Source organism: Anopheles ziemanni (assembly GCF_943734765.1).
Source record: "Anopheles ziemanni chromosome X unlocalized genomic scaffold, idAnoZiCoDA_A2_x.2 X_unloc_20, whole genome shotgun sequence".
Taxonomy (NCBI): domain Eukaryota; kingdom Metazoa; phylum Arthropoda; class Insecta; order Diptera; family Culicidae; genus Anopheles; species Anopheles ziemanni.
In genome coordinates, this window is record NW_026689786.1 from 135001 (window position 1) to 142228 (window position 7228).

Consider the following 7228-nt stretch of genomic DNA (forward strand, 5'->3'; position numbering starts at 1 on the left):
TATTTAAATAAATAAATAAGCTGAAGCTAGACATCAGTAAACACCACCACAGACACCACAAGCACGCCTTCTCCTCGTACTTCCGCCTCACGCGGGAACACGGACGCTCTAAATACTTCGAATTCCAATGCCAGTATATTGTAAACCACGGGTTCTTTAATGCTAGCGGGTCGTCGCGACCCTAGTTAACATCATGGTGCACGTCTCGTGACGGGTGTCACGGCGTAGTTAAATGTATGCGATACATTTCTCAAATATAAGCGCTCAGTCATCTGTACATCATGGTAGGTTCCCACGACGTGCAATATGCGTTCAACTTATCAATGTTCATGTGTCCTGCAGTTCACATTATGACGCGCAGTTAGCTGCGGTCTTCATCGATCCATGAGCCGAGTGATCCACTGCCGAGGGTGACTAACTTGCGTAAGCCGCCGCTGTGCGCGTATACCCGTTCCCCGTAGGGAGGAGCAAGCCGCCGCTTAGAGACGAAGCATAAAGTGTCCTCATTCCACATAGGGCAAGCTGGATGAATCCATTTTACCCAGGACGGCCGAAGCGGCGTGGACCAGGGGAGAACTGAACCTTATACTTCACACCACAGTAAGTCTACGTGTCCTCTTCCACATAGGGCAAGCTAGAACTAACTATCTTACCCAGGACTGCCGAAGCAGCGTGGACCAGGGGAGGAACACACTTTTCATGGAAACGTAAGGCATCCATGACTGCCATAACGTAAGCCGCCGCTGTGCGCGTATACCCGTTCCCCGTAGGGAGGAGCAAGCCGCCGCTTAGAGACGAAGCATAAAGTGTCCTCATTCCACATAGGGCAAGCTGGATGAATCCATTTTACCCAGGACGGCCGAAGCGGCGTGGACCAGGGGAGAACTGAACTTTATACTTCACACCACAGTAAGTCTACGTGTCCTCTTCCACATAGGGCAAGCTAGAACTAACTATCTTACCCAGGACTGCCGAAGCAGCGTGGACCAGGGGAGGAACACACTTTTCATAGAAACGTAAGGCATCCATGACTGCCATAGTGCGTAAGCCGCCGCTGTGCGCGTAAACCCGTTCCCCGTAGGGAGGAGTCAAGCCGCCGCTTAGAGACGAAGTATGAAGTGTCCTCTTCCACATAGGGCAAGCTAGAATGAACTATCTTACCCAGGACCGCCGAAGCAGCGTGGACCAGGGGAGAACTGAACTTTATACTTCACACCACAGTATTGAGTAATGTGCCCTCTTCCACATAGGGCAAGCTGGAATGTTCCATTTTACCCAGGACGGCCGAAGCGGCGTGGACCAGTGGAGGACTACACAATCATGAGGTTTGATATCGACTTGTGTGTTTCAATAGGATACCGATGGTATGGTTTGAACCGATTTGATTTAGCCATTCTGAAGTCATCACTTGGTTGAAGCGCTGAACTAGGGAGGCATCGTTTACATATATATTGGTTTTCGCATGCTCTACTAGGTTAATGTCATGAGGTTGGCTATCGAGCATGCCCAAGTGATGACTTGATTGTGTGCTTGCTTGAATTCTTCACATTTCATACCATCGGTTAGTTGTCGAATCATTCCTCGATCATAACCTTCGTTCTTGGTTCATGTATGCTCTCTTCCACATAGGGCAAGCTAGAATTAACTATCTTACCCAGGACCGCCGAAGCAGCGTGGACCAGGGGAGAACTATACTTTGTCTTGTATGCCCTCTTCCACATAGGGCAAGCTAGAACTAACTATCTTACCCAGGACCGCCGAAGCAGCGTGGACCAGTGGAGGACTATACTTTGTTCATAACACCACAGTATTGAGTAATGTGCCCTCTTCCACATAGGGCAAGCTAGAATGAACTATCTTACCCAGGACCGCCGGAGCAGTGTGGACCAGTGGAGGACTACACAATCATGAGGTTTGATATCGACTTGTGTGTTTCAATAGGGTACCGATGGTATGTTTTGAACCGATTTGATTTAGCCATTCTGAAGTCATCACTTGGTTGAAGCGCTGAACTAGGGAGGGGCATCGTTTACATATATATTGGTTTTCGCATGCTCTACTAGGTTAATGTCATAGGGTTGGCTATCGAGCATGCCCAAGTGATGACTTGATTGTGTGCTTGCTTGAATTCTTCACATTTCATACCATCGGTTAGTTGTCGAATCATTCCTCGATCATAACCTTCGTTCTTGGTTCATGTATGCTCTCTTCCACATAGGGCAAGCTAGAATTAACTATCTTACCCAGGACCGCCGAAGCAGCGTGGACCAGGGGAGAACTATACTTTGTCTTGTATGCCCTCTTCCACATAGGGCAAGCTAGAATGAACTATCTTACCCAGGACCGCCGGAGCAGCGTGGACCAGTGGAGGACTATACTTTGTTCATTACACCACAGTATTAAGTATGGTGTCCTCTTCCACATAGGGCAAGCTAGAATTAACTATCTTACCCAGGACCGCCGAAGCAGTGTGGACCAGGGGAGGACTATACTTTATACTTCACACACTAGCCAAATTGAAGTCATCACTTGGTTGAAGCACTGAACTAGGGCGAGTCTATCGTTTACTTTGCATTGGGATAATACGCTGCATGCTCTCTTAGGTTAATGTCATGTGATTGGCTATAGAGCATGCCCAAGTGATGACTTTGTTTCAAGCTCAACAGGTAGGGTATTGAGTCCTCTTCCACATAGGGCAAGCTAGAATTAACTATCTTACCCAGGACCGCCGGAGCAGCGTGGACCAGGGGAGAACTATACTTTGTCTTGTATGCCCTCTTCCACATAGGGCAAGCTAGAACTAACTATCTTACCCAGGACTGCAAAGCAGCGTGGACCAGTGGAGGACTATACTTTGTTCATTACACCACAGTATTAAGTATGGTGTCCTCTTCCACATAGGGCAAGCTAGAACTAACTATCTTACCCAGGACCGCCGAAGCAGTGTGGACCAGGGGAGGACTATACTTTATACTTCACACACTAGCCATACTGAAGTCATCACTTGGTGGGGGTGAACTACGGCGGTATCTATCGTTTTGGTTCGGTCTATATAGGGTCGCTTGCATGCTCATTCGAATATAATGTAATTGTGTATGGCTTTATGAGCATGCCCAAGTGATGACTTTGTTTCAAGCTCAACAGGTAGGGTATTGAGTCCTCTTCCACATAGGGCAAGCTAGAATGAACTATCTTACCCAGGACCGCCGGAGCAGCGTGGACCAGGGGAGGACTCTATACTTTATACTTCACACCACAGTATTGAGTACGTCTTGCATAAAGCCCCTAATGAGAACCACGAGGGCTCTCTCAATGTAGAACCACGAGGGCTCTAGTACCGATTCTCTCGGTACGGCTTGGTCCGTGTTCCTTTATGCTTGTACTCGCAGAAAGTCTCAACCCGGAGGTCTTGACTTTGATTGTCATAGTTGGACTACGACGGGGCATCCGACCATTGCTGATCGAACACCCCTGATTCACCATCTTTCGGGTAGGCGGTACGCGTACCTCCGGACGCGGAAGTCTCAACCCGGAGGTCTTGACTTTGATTGTCATAGTTGGACTACGACGGGGTATCCGACTCATCGAATACCCCAGAAGCACACCATCTTTCGGGTAGGCGGTACGCGTACCTCCGGACGCGGAAAGTCTCAACCCGGAGGTCTTGACTGTGGTTGTCATAGTTGGACTACGACGGGGTATCCGACTCATCGAATACCCCAGAAGCACACCATCTTTCGGGTAGGCGGTACGCGTACCTCCGGACGCGGAAGTCTCAACCCGGAGGTCTTGACTTTGATTGTCATAGTTGGACTACGACGGGGTATCCGACTCATCGAATACCCCAGAAGCACACCATCTTTCGGGTAGGCGGTACGCGTACCTCCGGACGCGGAAGTCTCAACCCGGAGGTCTTGACTTTGATTGTCATAGTTGGACTACGACGAGGCATCCGACCATTGCTGATCGAACACCCCTGATTCACCATCTTTCGGATAGGAGGTGCGCCCACCTCCGACGCGGAAGTCTCAACCCGGAGGTTCGGACTTAGAGTTTTTCCCATTTAAAAGTTTTTCTCTTAGCCATACTGAAGTCATCACTTGGTGAACGATTGAACTAGGGCGGGTTAATCGTTAATAGATATCATGTGGTTTGCATGCTCTCTTAGGTTAAGGTCATGTGGTTGGCTATCGAGCATGCCCAAGTGATGACTTTGTTTCACGCTTGCTTGATTTCTTCATGATTCCCTGTTATATAGTGTATTCATTCGAGAACAGGGAATCTTTGGTTTTGCTCAACAGGTATTGGATGTCAACTTGGTATCTAGATCGCATTAAGTCTCAACCCGCAGGTTCGGACTTGTATAGTGACATCTTGTTACGGTCTTGAGTCTCAACCCGCAGGTTCGGACTACTTAGTGTTTGATCGAATATAATATGGCAACTTGTGCCTAAGTCTCAACCCGCAGGTTCGGACTTCTGTTTATTTGGCCAATGTATGTATAAGGCAACTTGTGCCTAAGTCTCAACCCGCAGGTTCGGACTTGTTAGTGTTTCGTCAACTTTCATATGGCAACTTGTGCCTAAGTCTCAACCCGCAGGTTCGGACTTGTGTATTTGTTCGAAGTCATGTATAAGGCAACTTGTGCCGAAGTCTCAACCCGCAGGTTCGGACTTGTGTATTTGTTCGAAGTCATGTATAAGGCAACGTGTGCCTAAGTCTCAACCCGCAGGTTCGGACTTCTATAGTGTTTCGTCAATTATCATATGGCAACTTGTGCCGAAGTCTCAACCCGCAGGTTCGGACTTCTGGAAGGATCACTTGGCCACTAATGATCCTTCCGCAGGTTCACCTACGGAAACCTTGTTACGACTTTTACTTCCTCTAAATCATCAAGTTCGGTCAACTTCGATAAAGCAGACGCGGTTCACGAGGATCCAGCGAACGATCATCTCCAAAGACCTCACTAAATAATCCATCGGTAGTAGCGACGGGCGGTGTGTACAAAGGGCAGGGACGTATTCAACGCTGGCTGATGACCAGCACTTACTAGAAGTTCCGAGTTCATATGGACCATTGCAATCCATAATCCCTACTAAGTGAGTATTTGAGTGATTTCCCGTTCCTCTCGGAATAGGAGACACGCTGCTACCCACATTGTAGCACGCGTGTAGCCCAGAACATCTAAGGGCATCACGGACCTGTTATCGCTCGATCTCATTTTGCTAAACACAAATTGTCCTGCTAAGCAGCGTACCGTAAGTGCACTTGCGCACACGAACAGCGAAGGTGTCAGGTCATACTCCACCGAAAGGTCCTAACCCGTTCCAATCGGCATCGACGCATTAACGCTGACTGCGTTCTAGTTAGCATATGTGAGTCACGTTCGTTATCGGAATTAACCAGACAAATCAATCCACGAACTAAGAACGGCCATGCACCACTACCCTTAAATTTGAGAAAGAGCTATTAATCTGTCTCACCTCCATAAGTTCGGACCTGGTAAGTTTTCCCGTGTTGAGTCAAATTGAACCGCAAGCTCCATTTCATTGTGGTGCCCTTCCGTCAATTCCTTTAAGTTTCAACTTTGCAACCATACTTCCCCCGGAACCTGACTTTGGTTTCCCGGAAGCTACTGAGAGCACCTGGTTGTAGCGTCTCCCAATTGCTAGTTGGCATCGTTTACGGTTAGAACTAGGGCGGTATCTAATCGCCTTCGATCCTCTAACTTTCGTTCTTGATTAAAGAAAGCATCCTTGACAAATGCCTTCGCTTTAGTTAGTCTTACGACGGTCTACGAATTTCACCTCTCGCGCCGTAATACTAGTGTCCCCAACTACTTCTGTTAATCATTACCTCCGGTCTGAGTACAAACCAATGAAAGATTAGACCAAGGTCGTATTCCATTATTCCATGCAAGATTATTCTAGGGCGTTTGGGCACCCTGCTTTAAGCACTCTAATTTGTTCAAGGTAAACGTGAGCGGTCGAGCTCTATGTTACACTTGCACCCGTTGAAGGGCACACCATGACACAGACTTGGTGCCCTACCACACCATTGAGTCGCAACCAGATTCCGACTTGGCCCACCGACCACGGGTTGACCGGGTCGGCGGAGCCGGACTGTGTTGGACAAGTATCAACTTCGAACGTTTTAACCGCAACAATTTTAATATACGCTAGTGGAGCTGGAATTACCGCGGCTGCTGGCACCAGACTTGCCCTCCACTTGATCCTCGTAGAAGGATTTATGCTCTACTCATTCCAATTATGAAACATCATTAAAGAGTTTCATATTGTTATTTCTCGTCACTACCTCCCCGTCCCGGGATTGGGTAATTTACGCGCCTGCTGCCTTCCTTGGATGTGGTAGCCATTTCTCAGGCTCCCTCTCCGGAATCGAACCCTGATTCCCCGTTACCCGTTGCAACCATGGTAGTCCTCTATACTACCATCCATAGTTGATAGGGCAGATATTTGCGAGATCTGTCGTCGGTGCGAGACCATACGATCAGCATCATTATCCAGACTTCAACTCAATGACACGGAGAACCCGCGATTGGTTTGACTAATAAGTGCACCAGTTCCCGCGAGGGTCCTGGCATGTTGCATGTATTAGCTCTAGATTTTCCACAGTTATCCAAGTAACTAGGTTGATGATCTCGTAAATTATAGCTGTTATACTGAGCCTTATGCGGTTTCACATTAAATCTGTTTGTACTTAGACATGCATGGCTTAACCTTTGAGACGAGCGTATATTACTGGTAGGATCAACCAGAATTCCGACTTTGCGTTCGAATGTTCATTGTCCCATTGCACCCGGAGGAGCAAACACCACGTTCTATATGTTGTCAAGTCCGGTAGCACACGGGAGGCGAGCCCCCGTGCGAACCTCATTGCCCTCGTATCACACACACACCCGATGCACCGGACAGGCACTTGAGCGGCATTCGACTCCGCTAAGCGCTCGTGCGCCCGATTGTGCATGCGCTGACGGGGCCTTCATACCCCTACCACAGCGACCTTATGCCAAACTTCCATGAATACTTAGGTGAGCTGACAAGGGCCTTCATTTCCCTACCATCAACTAAAGGACACGCTAGGCGCGTCCGATCATTGCAACTGCGGGGCTTTCATACCCCAATCACCACAGTACGCAATTCACCAGAGTTTAATCACAACCCCCCCGGACATGGCACACTATTAACTTGCAACAAAACTTAGTGTG

The 7228-nt window shown here is 48.4% G+C and overlaps 1 non-coding gene across 1 annotated transcript; it reads right to left on the bottom strand.

The window, feature by feature from the left end:
- Positions 1–258: 258 nt before the first annotated feature.
- LOC131291943 (5.8S ribosomal RNA) lies at positions 259–413 on the bottom strand. Its single transcript, XR_009189676.1, has one exon. It is a non-coding gene; the product is annotated as a 5.8S ribosomal RNA (ribosomal RNA).
- Between the last annotated feature and the right edge of the window lie 6815 nt (positions 414–7228).